The sequence below is a fragment of the Salarias fasciatus genome (genome assembly GCF_902148845.1).
Source record: "Salarias fasciatus chromosome 23 unlocalized genomic scaffold, fSalaFa1.1 super_scaffold_20, whole genome shotgun sequence".
Lineage (NCBI taxonomy): Eukaryota > Metazoa > Chordata > Actinopteri > Blenniiformes > Blenniidae > Salarias > Salarias fasciatus.
In genome coordinates this window covers 2,641,855-2,657,370 of record NW_021941230.1, presented here as the reverse complement: position 1 = coordinate 2,657,370, position 15,516 = coordinate 2,641,855, and positions in this window count along the sequence as shown.

Here is a 15,516-nt window from a genome sequence, read left to right as displayed (position 1 = left end):
CAAAGGTTCACCTGTGAGTCTGGAGTCTCGGTCCAGCCTGACAGATCACACTGACCATCATTCAAGTCATCATGACTCATGTTTTCATCTCCTTCAGTCAGGATGTGGTCATTGGATGAGCTCTGTCCAGGCTGTCAGGAGTCTGGATCACCTGCCTGATTTATGACCATCAGTTGAGTCTTTTTACTCTGTGAGCGTGTCGGCTTGTTGGTCTAGGAGGATGATTCTCCTTAGGGTGTGAGAGGTCCCGGGTTCAATTCCCGGACGAGCCCTTCAGTAGTCATTGCTCCTTCTTACCAGAGGTTTTCAGGTTTGGTCAACAAAGAAGTCTGTCCACCAGAGGAAAGTAATCTGATTACTGTCGTCTTCAAGTGAGGACCCCTGTGGGACAGGAGGACACCCAGTCATGGAGTTTGGACATTTAAAGAGCAGCTGCAGCCTTTTTCATTCCACTCTGACTGAAGGAGTCCTGCTGCTCAGACTTCATGATAACACTGCTGTATTAGTTGTGTTTCAGGAGGAGGCCAGAGGGGGGCGCTAAGAAAGGCCATGGAGAGGATTGTGGAGGAGCAGCAGCAGGTCAGCTGACTGACAGCAGAGAGAAAAGTCTCATGTCCACAAAGAATCAAGGCCTTTCTCTGAAGCAGCTGTCTGCTCCAGTCATTTGAATCCTGCTGAATTGTTGTCAACACAGCTGTCAACAGAGCAGGAAACAGATCAGGAAGAAAGTAGGAACAGAGCAGCAGACAGACCACCAAGAAAAGATCCAGGAGAGTCCAGGAAGAGCCGCATTTTCATCCTCTGCTTTCCATCAAATAAACCATCAACTAAAGAGAAACTAGCCTGACTGGAAACTTTGTTTCCTGCTCTGTTGGTTCACTGCTGCTCCACCTGTGGAGTCCTGATGACAACTGGAAAACTCTCTTTACTGCTGTGACGCCAAAGAACTGCTGACTGCGGCTGTTTCCTCCCGTTTCCATGGAGACCAGTGGCAGCAGTTTTCTAAAAGTTGTGTTTTCAGAGGCTGTGAGCAGCGTGGTGGTGGAAAGAGGATGGAACAAGAAACAGTTCAACAGACTTTATTAGAACAAACATTGAACATGTTCCCAAATCAATCCAGTCAGGAGGGAATTCTCTGTGTTTCCTTCTAAACCAATGAAACAAAGCTCTCAAACAGGAAAAGAGTTCTCTGACTATCAGCTGACATCAAGACTTCAATCAGGAGTTTAAGCTTCAGAGAAGATGAGAAGAACACAGAAGAAACAAGAAACCAGCTTCACTAAATATTGATCAAAATAGAGTTTTTATGAACAAAGAGGACAAATGAATCTGGACTGTTTCAAAGATTGTGTCTAAGATCTGTGTCTTAGTAGTTTGATCATTTTTACTGAGCTGCTAAACAATTAGAAATCATTGAAAGTTGAGGATTGACTTTAAAATGTGATTGAGAGGAATGAAAAACTTCACCAAGCAGAGAATTACATGACTGAACAATTCATCATTTTTCTTCTGCAGTCAGTCCAAAAGTTCTCCTGTTTTCTGTCACATGACTCAGAAATGAAGAGATTTAGTCTGGAATTTAGTTCAGTTTAGTTTAGTTTATTTGTTTCTTTCGTTTAAAACAACACAAAGACAAAAAACAAAAAAGATGAAAATACATCGATGTCATCAGTCTCGACACCAAACAAACGAAAGAAAAGGAGCAGAAAGAAGAACAATCTTATTATATCTGCCCCTTTACATACCGTATTTGAACTAATACAAATTAACACTCAAAAACTCATATTCATTAAATCAATTTTTTTTCACCCGCAACAACTTAGTTTTCATTTTCATATTTTTCCAATGTGGAATTTTTTATATGTTTCTTAAATGTCATAATTGTTTTACACTCTTTGATTTCCTGTTTCAGAGCATTCCATAAGTTCACTCCTTTTAACACAATGTTTCTTTCCTTGATTTTGGTTCTGAATCTGGGTTTTTTGAACACATCTGTTTCTTTAAGATTGTATATACTGGTATATATTCAGAATATATTCTGAAGGTTTACAGGCAATAAATTCCACTTTGCCTTATACATTATTTTTAGGATGCTTAAATCAACAATATCAGTGTAGTGGCAGTTTAATAAGGAGCAGTTTAATAAATCTGTAATTTGATTTTCATGTTAATATGTTGATTTAAGAATTCATCTTGTGTGTTAAGATATTGACAGAAATGTGTAGTTGCTCTTTAAAGTTTTTTATGCAGAGACAGTTTTTTTTTGTTTACTGCTGTGCTTCCGGGTTGTCTGCCCGTGCTAGAGTGTGAGAGGAGCATACAGTTTTCTTACCTGCTGCGTTTCTGCAAAAGATACAATTAGTGTACTAGCCAGCCACTTTTCCTGTTTGTGGAACTAATTTTGGAACCAAAAATAAATGGAAAGTTTATATTTTTTACTTCATCTTGTCCGGAGTGGATTTATTGGATCGAGGCTGGATTAATTGAACACTGCCTGTGGAAGTATCTTTTTGCTGAAGACACCCAGCGTAAGTGATATCATTCTCTCACAGACATAAACCTCTACATTAGTAAGAAAACTCGCTCGACGTTGGAAAAGAAAAAATGGAAAAAAAAAGGAGCATCGGAGAGGTTGTGTGGAAGGCGAAGCACGGAGTTAACGAGGCTCGTTAAGTCCGCTGCGTGACTGTAATGAGCGCATATGGGAGCCGTCTAATTTGTGGAAGGTGTGATCGCGGCAATGATGTCTGGGACGGGAAAGGAGGAGACAATAGAACTGAATGTGGAGGATAGTAAAAGAGTTGTTAAACCAACACAGAAAGGATTGGAGCATAATCTGCAAATGAAAATATCTTCAAGAAGAGCCTTGTTGGGCCAGCTCACTGAGAAGAGGAATGAGCTGCAGGCTTTAATGGATGATGATGCAAACGCAGAAAACATAAAAAGTGAGCTGTTAACTAAATATGAAGGACTGATAAACGAATTCAGTGAGATAAATGTGCATGTTAAAGATTTGTTTTGCCAGGCAGGATGTGAAGAGAACATGAACACAGATCAAAGGGATTGGTTTGAGCCAAGAATTCATGAGCACACAAACTCTTTGAAAGATGTAAATGCATGGTTACAGGCAGTTAACCTACGCCAAGAGGAATCCAAGAAGATCTGTGATGAGATAAAACCTGAAGATAGTGTGTCTGTCACATCAAAGAAATCGAAAAAATCTAAGTCTGTCAGCTCTGCATCAACAACATCATCAGCTCGTTCTGAGCGCCTAAAGATTGAGCTGAAAAAAGCTGAGCTGCTGGCCAAGACGGCTACATTGAAAAGAAAACAGGCTTTGGAGGAACATGAGTTGCAAATAAAGGCTGAAAAGGAAGAGTTGGAGTTACAAGCCGGGCTTGATGCAGCTGATGCTCAGTTGGCTGTACTAAGAAAATATGAAGGTTCTGAAGCGGCAGGCAGAACCAAAGGAAGTAAGGTGGATGTTTTAACATCTATTCCATTGAAGAAAGTGAGTCACAAGGGTGATGCAGTCAGCAGCGGTAGTCAGCAGCAAAAGGATGCAGGTGATCCCGTGATACAAGCCCCAGCGTACTCTGTGGACGAATCTCTTTCTACAGATAATTTGGTTACAGTCATGCAACGCCAAAATGACATCACCGAAAGTCTAATAAAGCAACAGAAGCTCTCTACCTTGCCACCTCAGAACATTCCTGTTTTTAAGGGAGATCCTACAGAGTATCGCCTCTTCATAAGAGCTTTTGAGCACGGTGTAGAGAGCAAGACTGAAGATTGCAAGGATCGTCTCTATTATTTAGAACAACACACGAATGGACAGCCTAATGACATTGTGCGCAGTTGCTTTCATATGGATGCAGAACAGGGCTATTGGAAAGCAAAGAAGCTTCTGAGAGAACGTTTTGCTGATAAATTCAAGATTTCCATGGCCTACCTTGACAAAGCTTTAAACTGGCCTGTCATAAAAACAGATGACGCCAAGGCACTTGATTCATATGCCCTCTTTCTCACAAGCTGCTGTAACGCGATGTCAGAACTCGATTACTTGGATGAGATGGAAAATGCTGCCAACATGCGCACGATCATTGCAAAACTCCCATACAGACTGAGAGAGAGGTTCAGGAGTGTTGCCATAGATATCCAGAAGAGGGAGGATCGCCGGACAAAGTTCAAAGATGTAGTCACTTTCATCAACGCGCAGGCGGAAATGGCATCACACCCCGTCTTCGGTGAAATCCCAGGGCACACGAAACGCCATTCAGACACCAAGACTGACAAGTTAAGTGGAAAGAAAAACGTCACAATACTAGCCACTGAAGTAAGATCACAGAAATCGGAGAAAGGTGTCAGCAGTGGAAGTGGGAAAACACAAGAGAGGGGAACACACAAGGCCTTCATCAAACCCTGTATTTTCTGTCAGGGAGACCATGTTATGGAACAGTGCAAGAAGTTGCAAAAAATGTTGCATAAAGAAAAGTTGGAGTTCCTCAAGAGCAAAGGACTTTGCTTCAGTTGCCTTACAGCGGGACACATGAGTAAGGACTGTGGAGAAAAGAAGAGCTGTCAGATATGTTCAGCAACACATCCTATGCTCCTACACATAAAACAGAAACCCAAAAGCTCACCAAAGGAAGAGACTTCAGAAGGGGGTTCTGAGAACGAGTCCCAGAGAGAAGAGCAAACTGTGGTCAGTGGATTTGTAGATGCAGGAGACACAAGCTCCCAGACTGGGGCTGGGGGTACAGATAGCATCCTTGCCATTGTTCCCGTGAGAGTAAAGGCAAAGAAAAGCAACAAGGTGCTGACTTGTTATGCGTTCCTGGATCCAGGGAGTAATGCTTCTTTCTGCACTAACAAGCTGGCCAACGACCTTCACCTGCAAGGAAAAAACGTGAACATTCTACTCACCACTATGGGAGAACAAAAGCCAGTATCCTGCAAGGCCGTACCAGAACTCGAAGTGAGCAACCTTGAAGACAATAACTTTATTGAACTTACTGAGGTTTTTGCTCAAAAGGCCATCCCTGTGAGTAAAGAGAACATTCCAACTCAAGAAGATGTGGATAAGTGGCCACACCTGCGAGGTGTACGTATCCCTTCGATTAATGCAGACATCGGTCTTCTGATTGGAACCAATGTAGCAAAGGCTTTAGAACCAGAGGAAGTGATCCGCAGCGTCAAAAATGGGCCATATGCAGTACGCACAGCGCTGGGATGGACCATAAACGGACCCCTGCGTGACAACATCAGACGCCAGACAAAACATGGATTCCCACTGATCAAGACGAATCGCATCTCTGTGGCTCGACTGGAAGAATTATGGACTCAGCAATTCAGGTGTGACTTCCCTGAGAATGCTCAAGGAGAGTGCTTGGAGATGTCACAGGAAGATCAGCTGTTCATGGACAGAGTCTCTGAATCAGCCAAGCTGGTTGATGGTCACTACTCGATTGGTCTACCGTTGAAGAACAAAGACGTGAAAATGCCCAACAACAAAGCCGTGGCAGAGCAACGAGCGCTCAGCTTGAAGAAGAAGTTGCAAAGAAACCGAACATTCAAAGAAGACTATGTTAACTTCATGAATGAAATGATCTACAAGGGCCACGCCGTTAAGGTACCAGATGAAGAATTAAACCGAAGCGATGGGAAAGTGTGGTTTATCCCGCATCATGGTGTCTACCACCCTAAGAAACAGAAAATAAGAGTGGTTTTCGACTGTGGAGTCTCGTACCAAGGAGCCACACTCAACGGACAACTCTTACAAGGGCCCGACTTAACGAGCAGTTTGATCGGTGTCTTAACAAGGTTCCGTCTTGAGCAGGTAGCAGTCATGGCAGATGTGGAATCAATGTTCCACCAAGTCCGAGTCCCTCCAGAAGATGCTGATCTTCTCAGATTCCTGTGGTGGCCTGATGGCGACGTCTCTCAAAGGCTGCAAGAGTACAGGATGCAGGTCCACTTGTTTGGTGCCACCTCCTCCCCAAGCTGCGCCAGTTACGCATTGAGGAGATGTGCTGAAGATAACAAGAACAGGTTTGACACAGCCACAGTGGATACAGTCTTACATAACTTCTATGTTGACGACTGTTTAAAATCAGTTCCCTCGGAACAAGAAGCAGTCAAGCTACATCAAGACTTGAAAGCCATCTGTCAGTCAGGAGGGTTCAAACTAACGAAGTGGATGACAAACAGCCGGAACGTGTTGGCGAGTATTCCTCAAGAGGACCGGGCAACAGAAGTAAGAGACCTTGATCTTGATCATGATGCGCTCCCCATTGAAAGGGCCTTGGGGGTTCAATGGTGTATTCAGTCAGATGAGTTCTACTTCCGTGTTAACATCCAGCAGAAGCCTCTTACCCGAAGGGGAATCCTGTCAATGATGAGCTCAATTTATGACCCACTCGGGATGTTATCCCCCGTCATATTACTTGCCAGAAACATCCTGCAAGAACTATGCAGACTGAGAACTGGATGGGACGATGCAGTGCCAGACCATCTTGCACAACAGTGGTCGAGGTGGATGGAAGAGCTTCAGCATCTCAAAGACTTCAGACTGAATCGGTGTTTCAAGCCACCAGAGTTTGGAGAAACAGTGGAGGCTCAACTACATCATTTCAGCGATGCCAGCGAAACAGGCTATGGTACTGTCACATACTTAGTCCAAAAGAACAGCAGCGACCAAATACACTGCTCATTCGTCTTGGGAAAAGCAAGGGTGGCCCCACTGAAGTCCACAACTATCCCACGGTTGGAGCTGACAGCAGCTGCCTTAGCTGTCAAGGTAGATGTCATGCTGAAGAAAGAGCTACAGCTGCCACTGAGAGAGTCAGAGTTCTGGACAGATAGCACCGCTGTGCTCAAGTACATCGCAAACGAGAACATCAGATTCAAGACATTTGTGGCCAACAGGGTCGCCACTATCTTACAATCATCAAAAGTGAAGCAGTGGCGGTACATAAACACACAGTTGAATCCAGCTGATTTCGCTTCCAGGGGGCAAAGGGCAAATGTCTTCGTTCATAACAAAGTATGGATCTCAGGGCCCGCCTTCCTCAGCAAGTCAGAAGCAGAATGGCCGGACAAGCTGGATCATCAAGAGGAACTCACAGTAATCGATCCTGAAGTCAAGAAAAGCGTACTCGTTACTGCTACAACAGTGAAAGAAAGTGCCGATGGAATGCAACGACTAACAGAGTACTTTTCTTCATGGATGCAGCTCAAGAAGGCAGTGGCATGGCTCACTCGAGTAAAGGGAATCCTGCTGAGCCTGTCAAAGAAGAGAAAGGAAATGTGTGAAGTATACAAGGATCAAGAACAAGTGAACAAAGAAATGGCAAGCTTCAAGAGGAGTCTCAAACAGGCTTACCTGACGGTGGATGACTTGAGACAAGCTGAGCTGATTATTATCCATCACTGTCAGCAGAGGAAGTTTCAAGAGGAAATATCTGCTCTTCGGAGAAAAGAGTCCATTAAGAGAAGCAGCCGAATTTACAGACTGAACCCACAACTTCAAGAAGGATTCCTTCGCGTTGGAGGGAGGCTCAGTCGAGCATGTATGCCAACAGAAGCTAAGCATCCGATGCTTCTGCCGAAAGACCATCATGTGGTTGATCTGATTATTCAAGACGCACACGAACGTCTGGGACACAATGGACGCAATCACGTCTTGTCTTACATACGTCAGAGATTCTGGATTATAGATGCTCCTGCAGCAATCAGAAGAGTACTGTCCCACTGCACTGCTTGTAGAAGACAACATGGGGCATCAGGCACACAGATGATGGCAGACCTGCCAAGAAACAGGGTCATCCCGGACGAACCACCATTCACAAGAAGTGGTGTTGATCTGTTCGGACCGTTCGAAGTGAAGCGTGGAAGATCATCTGTGAAAAGGTACGGTGTCATATTTACGTGCCTTGCAAGCCGAGCAGTTCACATTGAAATGGCGACGTCGCTGGACACAGACTCCTTTATTCACGCTTTACGTCGCTTCATTGCAAGGAGAGGTCAAGTGAAGGAAATGCGATCTGATAATGGAACCAACTTTGTGGGAGCTGACCGTGAGCTTAAAAAGGCTATGAAGGAGTGGAACACTTCACAGATTGAGAAAAGCTTGCTCCAGCGTGACATCAGATGGATGTTCAATCCGCCCGCAGGATCACACCACGGAGGGGTGTGGGAGAGAATCATCCGCTCCATCAGAAAAATCATGGCCGCCACGCTGAGAGAACAACGCTTGGACGAGGAAGGTCTTCAAACATTCTTCTGTGAATGTGAAGCTATCCTGAACAGTAGGCCTCTTACTACACCTTCAAATGATGTTGATGATCTGGAAGCTCTCACACCGCAGCACTTGTTGCTGCTGAAGACTCAACCCATCTTACCACCGGGACTCTTCCATGAGGATGACATCTATGCACGAAGAAGATGGAGGCAAGTCCAGTACATGAGCGATCTCTTTTGGAAGCGCTGGACCAAAGAGTATCTGCCCCAGCTTCAGACAAGACAAAAATGGAACCATCCATCACGAAACTTCGTCCCAGGAGACGTAGTTTTGATCGTTGACGACTCAGCGCCGAGGGGATCCTGGCTGATGGGAAGGATCATCAAGACCATGGAGGATGAGCATGGAATGGTCCGCAAGGTTCGAGTCAAAACAAAGACTAACGAGCTTGATAGACCAATAACGAAGCTCTGTTTACTTCAAGAAGCAATTTGAGATGGACTGTTGTATGTACCTGAGTGATACCCAGATGAAAGATGTTGGGATAAGTTGTAATTGTTTCTACCCCAGAAAGCAATTAGGGGCTGGGTATGTAGTGGCAGTTTAATAAGGAGCAGTTTAATAAATCTGTAATTTGATTTTCATGTTAATATGTTGATTTAAGAATTCATCTTGTGTGTTAAGATATTGACAGAAATGTGTAGTTGCTCTTTAAAGTTTTTTATGCAGAGACAGTTTTTTTTTGTTTACTGCTGTGCTTCCGGGTTGTCTGCCCGTGCTAGAGTGTGAGAGGAGCATACAGTTTTCTTACCTGCTGCGTTTCTGCAAAAGATACAATTAGTGTACTAGCCAGCCACTTTTCCTGTTTGTGGAACTAATTTTGGAACCAAAAATAAATGGAAAGTTTATATTTTTTACTTCATCTTGTCCGGAGTGGATTTATTGGATCGAGGCTGGATTAATTGAACACTGCCTGTGGAAGTATCTTTTTGCTGAAGACACCCAGCGTAAGTGATATCATTCTCTCACAGACATAAACCTCTACAATCAGGAAATTTCAAAACTTTCAGTTTAATAAATAATGGATTAGACGCTCTCGATAATGACTATTTGTAATTATCCTTATAGCCCTTTTTTGTAGTATGAATATTGTCTGTAAATAAGTTTTACATGTCGTACCCCACACTTCAACACAATACATGAGATAAGGTAAAATCATAGCACAAAGCACAACTGTTCAGAAAAAACTTGACTCTGTGTAACACAGAAATGGCTTTCCCAATTTTCCCTTTGGTGTAATTCATGTGAGATTTCCACTTTAGATCGTCATCAATCATCACTGCTAAGAATTTTGTTTCTGTTACACGATGAATTTCAACTCCATCTATTTCGAGTTTTACTTTCACTTTTTCCTTTTTATTATTAAACAACAAAAAATTTGATTTTTGGCATATAGGATTAATCCGTTTAAATCAAACCAGTGTTTTATTACTTTCAATTCTTCATTCACTACTTTTGTGATTTCTCGTATGCTTTTACTTGAATGAAATAATGTGGTATCATCTGCGAATAGAATTTTCCCAAGGTTGGACACTTTAGCAAAATCATTCATGTACAAAATGAATAACTTTGGCCCAAGTATCGAACCTTGGGGCACACCACATTTAATTTGCCATAGTTCAGATTTAGTGTCATTAATATGTACATATTGGTTTCTGTTTTCCAAATAACTTGAGAGCATAGGCGTCAGTTTAGGGGGTGACGGGGGGGGGGGGGGGGGGGGGGGGGGGGGGGAACGGGGAAGGTGAACCCCCCCCGCTTTTTGCCAGGGGTATTTTTTTCTCCACCTCACACAAATCCTTCACGTGTAGCCTTTGTAACCCCGGTTATTTTCAGTAGTAATTAACATTCCGACGCTCCTGAACGCACCATCCGCTGATCGCAGAGACGCACACAGATGTTCACGACAAAACAACGTGCGGCTGCTCCCCCAAATTCAAAGCGCTGCGCAGCAGAGCGCCAGGTCTTGTTCCTAGCAAGCTCTTTCTTCTGAAACACCTGTGGTGAGTTTGAAAACCTGGTTGTTCTTGGTTGTTCCTGTGATTATCCCAGGTTAGAAACATCTGCAAAAGGCGGTAGTTTGTTTTGAAAAGTGGATATGCCCTGAAGAACTTTACTCTCAACATGCTAACAGCAGCATTTTGAGGCTGTTTGGCTTCATTCTAGTAGAACCTCGGCTTAACTTCATGATCAATATACTTATCATCCCTGGGGAACACCACATGTTGTTTTGATTAAGAGGAAATGCGATTTTTATTGAAAGATGTAAATAGGGATGAATTTAAAATTTTTATATTTGAACTGTAATGAAGAAGAATGCATCAAAGATACTTTAATTCTAGGGATGGGACGAGATCTCGCGAGATCGCAATGCCGCGAGATCTCGCGAGATTGAATGCCGCGAGATTAAGTACGTTTATATCAAGGCAAAAACTCTTTATTAACTGGAATATTGACGGATACATTACATGGCACACAGCCATATAAACACGTGCAAAACCCTGAATGTGCTCATATTCATATTTAAAAACCCGGTCGAAATGGACATGAAATACTGTTCTGCGCATGTTCTATCTGCAAGGACACGAGACCCCCCTGGGGTCTCGTGTCGTCTCGATCTCGTGGACTCAATCTCGCGAGACATCTCGTCCCGTGAAATTTGTGTCTCGTCCCACCCCTATTTAATTCATTAACTAAGTAGACACAATTTATTTTAAGATTAGGTTTAAATGTCACACTTTAGTGCAGACTTATTTTTATATATATTTAGAGATGACTCTCCCTTGGTTCACAGATCACTGGTCATTTAACACTGAACATAGTGTCTGAGTATGTTTAGCTCTGTTTTCTGTCTTTTGTGTCCTACAGGTCCAGATTTGTAGGCTACAAGGTAACATCTTCATTTATAAAAGTCCCCAAAAACATTGTCCTGCCATTATGAAGTGCCAATGAAGACATTACATTTGTCCTTCTTGTCCGTCCTCCCAGCTGGTCTCTGTGGACATGGCAGACAGCCACACTGCTGAGCCTGTCCTGGGACTTCGTGGAGCAGAGCTTTGTTTTCAGACGCTGCAGAGCCCGAGGCTTGTCTCTGCTTCTCTAGACGACACTGGACCACCAACAAGAGCCGGACCAGGGTCTCCACTGGGACCACTAGCACCAGGGTCTCCTGATTATTTCTGTTGATCTCTGCTGCTGGACAAATAAAATAATGGAAAACCCTCCTGAGACTGATGGTTCTCTGTGTCTGACACACCTTGGATGTTCAGTGATGTTTGTTCTTGTGTCGATGGTGCAGTTAGTATTTTAATATATTTCTTTAAGGGGTCCAGAGCATCTTTACACGGCCAAAGACATGTCAGTAGTGTAGATCTGGTTCATTAGCTTGATCAGCCTAAAGTTATTTGAGGGCGTCTGATGGAAATTCTGTGGATTAACAGACTGTCTCCTCTGATGTCGGTTGTTTTTCTTTCTGACATGTTGATTTGTGATTAGGTCTTTCCTCAGATTTTATTAATGAGAGAAGGAAACAGAGTGACTGGCCGTACGCAGGTTGTAGAGGAGGCAGTAAACGCAGCACAGCAGAATCAAACCTTCCATGAAACACCAGAGAGCAGGAGAGGAAGAGGTCACGTCAGAGTTTTGCTCCAATAATTAAAGCTAATAATAATCGTAATAAATGTTTCCAGCCTACTAACAACAAAGGTCAGACAATAAGGCTTCATGTTGTTCTTCCTCTGCTGAGTCACCAGGTTTTTGTGGCAAAGTTGACAAAGAGTCATCAAACTGATTGCTGTGGTGTTTCTGCTGTGGGCTGCCTGACTGTGTTTGTGTAATTTTTCCATTTACTCCTGGAGTTGCTTCATGTTAAAATGTTCTATCTGAGTGGGAATGGATGGTGAGGCTGGAAGTCAAGATTCTTCCAGTCAGATATAATATGTTCTGGTAACAGCATGTGTTCTAATGTAACTCCAGCTGTCCTCCAGTGACCTGCGGTTTATTCTTTTAATCTGGAAATGCTTTAACCTTGTTCCTATTAGTGATGAATAGAGTTCAGTGGTTTGTTTCTGTGTTGTCTCTGAGCTGTAAATCCAGTTGACAAGTAGCTGATGTATCTGACATGTAGCTGATTTCAACATGAAGTTCAACATTGTTGGGTTTGTAATTCATATCAAAGTTTCAGGCCAGAGGGTTTTATTCAAAACTTGCTAATTGTCTACAATATGAAATAATTCTTAGCATCTTAAGGCAGCCATACCAAAGTAAAATCAGTTATAGTCATCATCTCAAGCACCTCTCTAAAGCAGTGGTGACTGGTCATGAGGGGCAGGTGGAGCACAGCGCCACCAGGAGGCACCATCAAGGACTGCACGCAAGCTGTGAAACATTCTTTAAGATTATCTGAAATATCTGCTGCATTCAGTGAGACAGAGCATTTTTTTGACAAGCGGGGCTCAGACTGCAGCGTCATCTCCAAACTGAAAGCTGATTGGCTGCCGCAGATACAGGTGGGTCCTGATTTGTGACTGACAGGGAGCGTGGCAGTTCAGCACCGCTAAGGCTAAAGCTAAAGCTAAAGTTAAAGCTAAAGCTAGCGGTCGGAAATCAAATTGAATGAAAGTCACTGAAAAGTTTATCGAAAAGAAGAACCACGGTGCGCCTTTCTTTTAAAGTGAGTCCTCAGCTGTGGTGAGTGGAAGCATATATTGTCAGTCTTTATAGATGTGCGTGTGCACGCACGCACGCTCACACACACACACACACACACACACACACACACACACACACACACACACACACGCACACACAGCTCTAAAGTCACTTTTTGCCAGTAGTTGCCCCCCCCCCACTTTTCAAAACAAACTGACACCCTTGCTTGAGAGCCAATGGTGAGCTACTCCTCGGATGCCATACTTACTCTTTTTTTTTTTTTTTTTGTAATTTTGAATGATTGATGATGTCAAAAGCTTTTTGTAAATCAATGAATTACTTTGAAAATCAAACCAGATTGTATCTGAGAGCATGAGAAGAACATCAGGGGTTTATTGCACAAAACCAGGATCAGGGATTAAGCTGGCAAACTGTTGTTATCCTGTGGTGATCTTGTGTTGATCCTGGACAAAGTTAGCCTCAAGTCGATTGCACAGAAGCTGGCCAAATTTATCCCTGGCAAGTCACCATGGTGATTTATTCTCTGAAGCTAACCTGCTCCACAGCAGGCTAACTACCCAGGATAAGATTAAACTGCTGTCAACAATGTGAGAAATGGGCGTGGTTTACAGCATTTCCTTGATTTTTCTACACATTACATCATTTAATGATCCTGCAGCCAAATCTGTAGTCATTGCATTTGCAGGGTCTGGTTGACTTCAGCATTATTTTGTTGCTCAGATTATATGAAGACCAACATAACTTTCACCACACACATTTCAGAATCCTTTCTTTATTAATACAAGTCCTACAATAAAAGGTTCACAATTATTGTTAAGACAATGGGAAAAAAACCTTAATGAAATTGGTACTAAACCACACAGATGTAAGAAATAAAGAATAGGAAAAAAAATAAAACAACCCTGAAGCTACACAAGGAGTAAAATGAGAAACAAAGGAAAAATAAATGTCTCACACCACTGAAATGGACTACAATATAACAGACAGCATCATTTTGTCTTAACTGTCTCCTGAAAATAGGAAAATTGTCCTATTTAAGGACTCCACCTTTAGGAGTGAAACAGTCCCACATCATTCTAACTCCACTTTTTTAACGGCTAAAATCAGACAGAAATTCATTCTCAGAAGACAACTAATTTATCACTTCATTTGATAATTGCTCTTTGGGCTACACTTAAGTAACTTACCAGACTGCAGAATAGTTTTATGTTTGGTTTTCACCTGCTGCAGGTTCTTTTCTAGCCAGACAGGTTTGTTCTTCATGACATATGAGGGATGAAACAGAACACAGCATGAGGACAACTGATTCAATAGATAACACAGACACAGAGTTGACATTTTCTTAAATAAATATCCTAAATATTGGCAAAATGCTGTTTCCCCCGTGTATTTCCTGTATTTTATTATTATTATTTTTGTATGATCATAATCATGGATCATATGCAGAATTAGGCCATTTTTAGTGTCTGATTTGCTCATCACTATTTCACTTTAATAAAGCTGCATGCAGTACTTGTCCGATGTCTGATTACTTGTACTTGTCTGATTTGCTCATCACTATTTCACTTTAATAAAGCTGCATGCAGTACTTGTCCTCACCATTGAATCGTGGGGGCGCTATGCCAAAAACGTCACTTAAAGCAGACGTACAGGCTGAAATATATGGAGTGATATTAATGGATGTGTTTTGTGTAAAGTCCTCGCTCTGGGGCACCCCCCTTTTTAAGTGAGCCCCCCCGAAAGCCACGGTATAGTCCACACACTGCTGCTCATCCCGTGTGAAGTGTGAAGGAAGATGCTCATCCTTGTTCCATTTTCAATCTGTGATTCTGTCATCGATCTCGTGGTCTTCTGAAGAACGCCGTGAACGCGACTTATCCTGATGCTCCACACCTGGCTTGAGTAAGCCGCGTCTTTTCATCCTGGCTCGGCAAACTTGCAACCGATTAATCAGAGAAAACACCAACTAGGCTTACTCAAGCCGCACATTTTCATTTATCCTGGATGTATTTATCCTACTTTTGTGCAATACCCCCCTGGACAGTTGTTTCTACACCAGTCTCACAGAAGCAGCAGATGTTGTTGATCTGAAAACGTTTTCTGAGTCGTTCTTTGGATAAATCTTCTTCAGGATGGTGAAATGAGGGAGAGCAGCAGGGCTGAACGCTGAAGATCTACTGATGCTCCATGGTTCCATGCTGGACTCTCACAGCTCTTCACACTGCACCACTGACACTCAGCAGCTCTTCTGCTGCTTCCTCTGTCACTCAGTGTTGGAAGAAGCTCTGCTCTCAGTAGATCTTCAGGACTCACAGCCTCCTCTCTGCTCTCAGTACCTGCAGAGAGATGAGAGGTGGTGGTCAGAGTGTGTGAAGCAGTGAGGACTTCAGTCCTGTTCAGAGCAGCAGTCAGCAGCTCAGAGCTCATGAAGGACCACCACTGTCAGACCAACACAACAAGCCTGTGGCCCCTCTGATTGGCTGACTGTGTGTCCTCTGCTGTCCAATCCTGAAGCTGCTCAGCGTTCTCCTCTCACAGCCTCA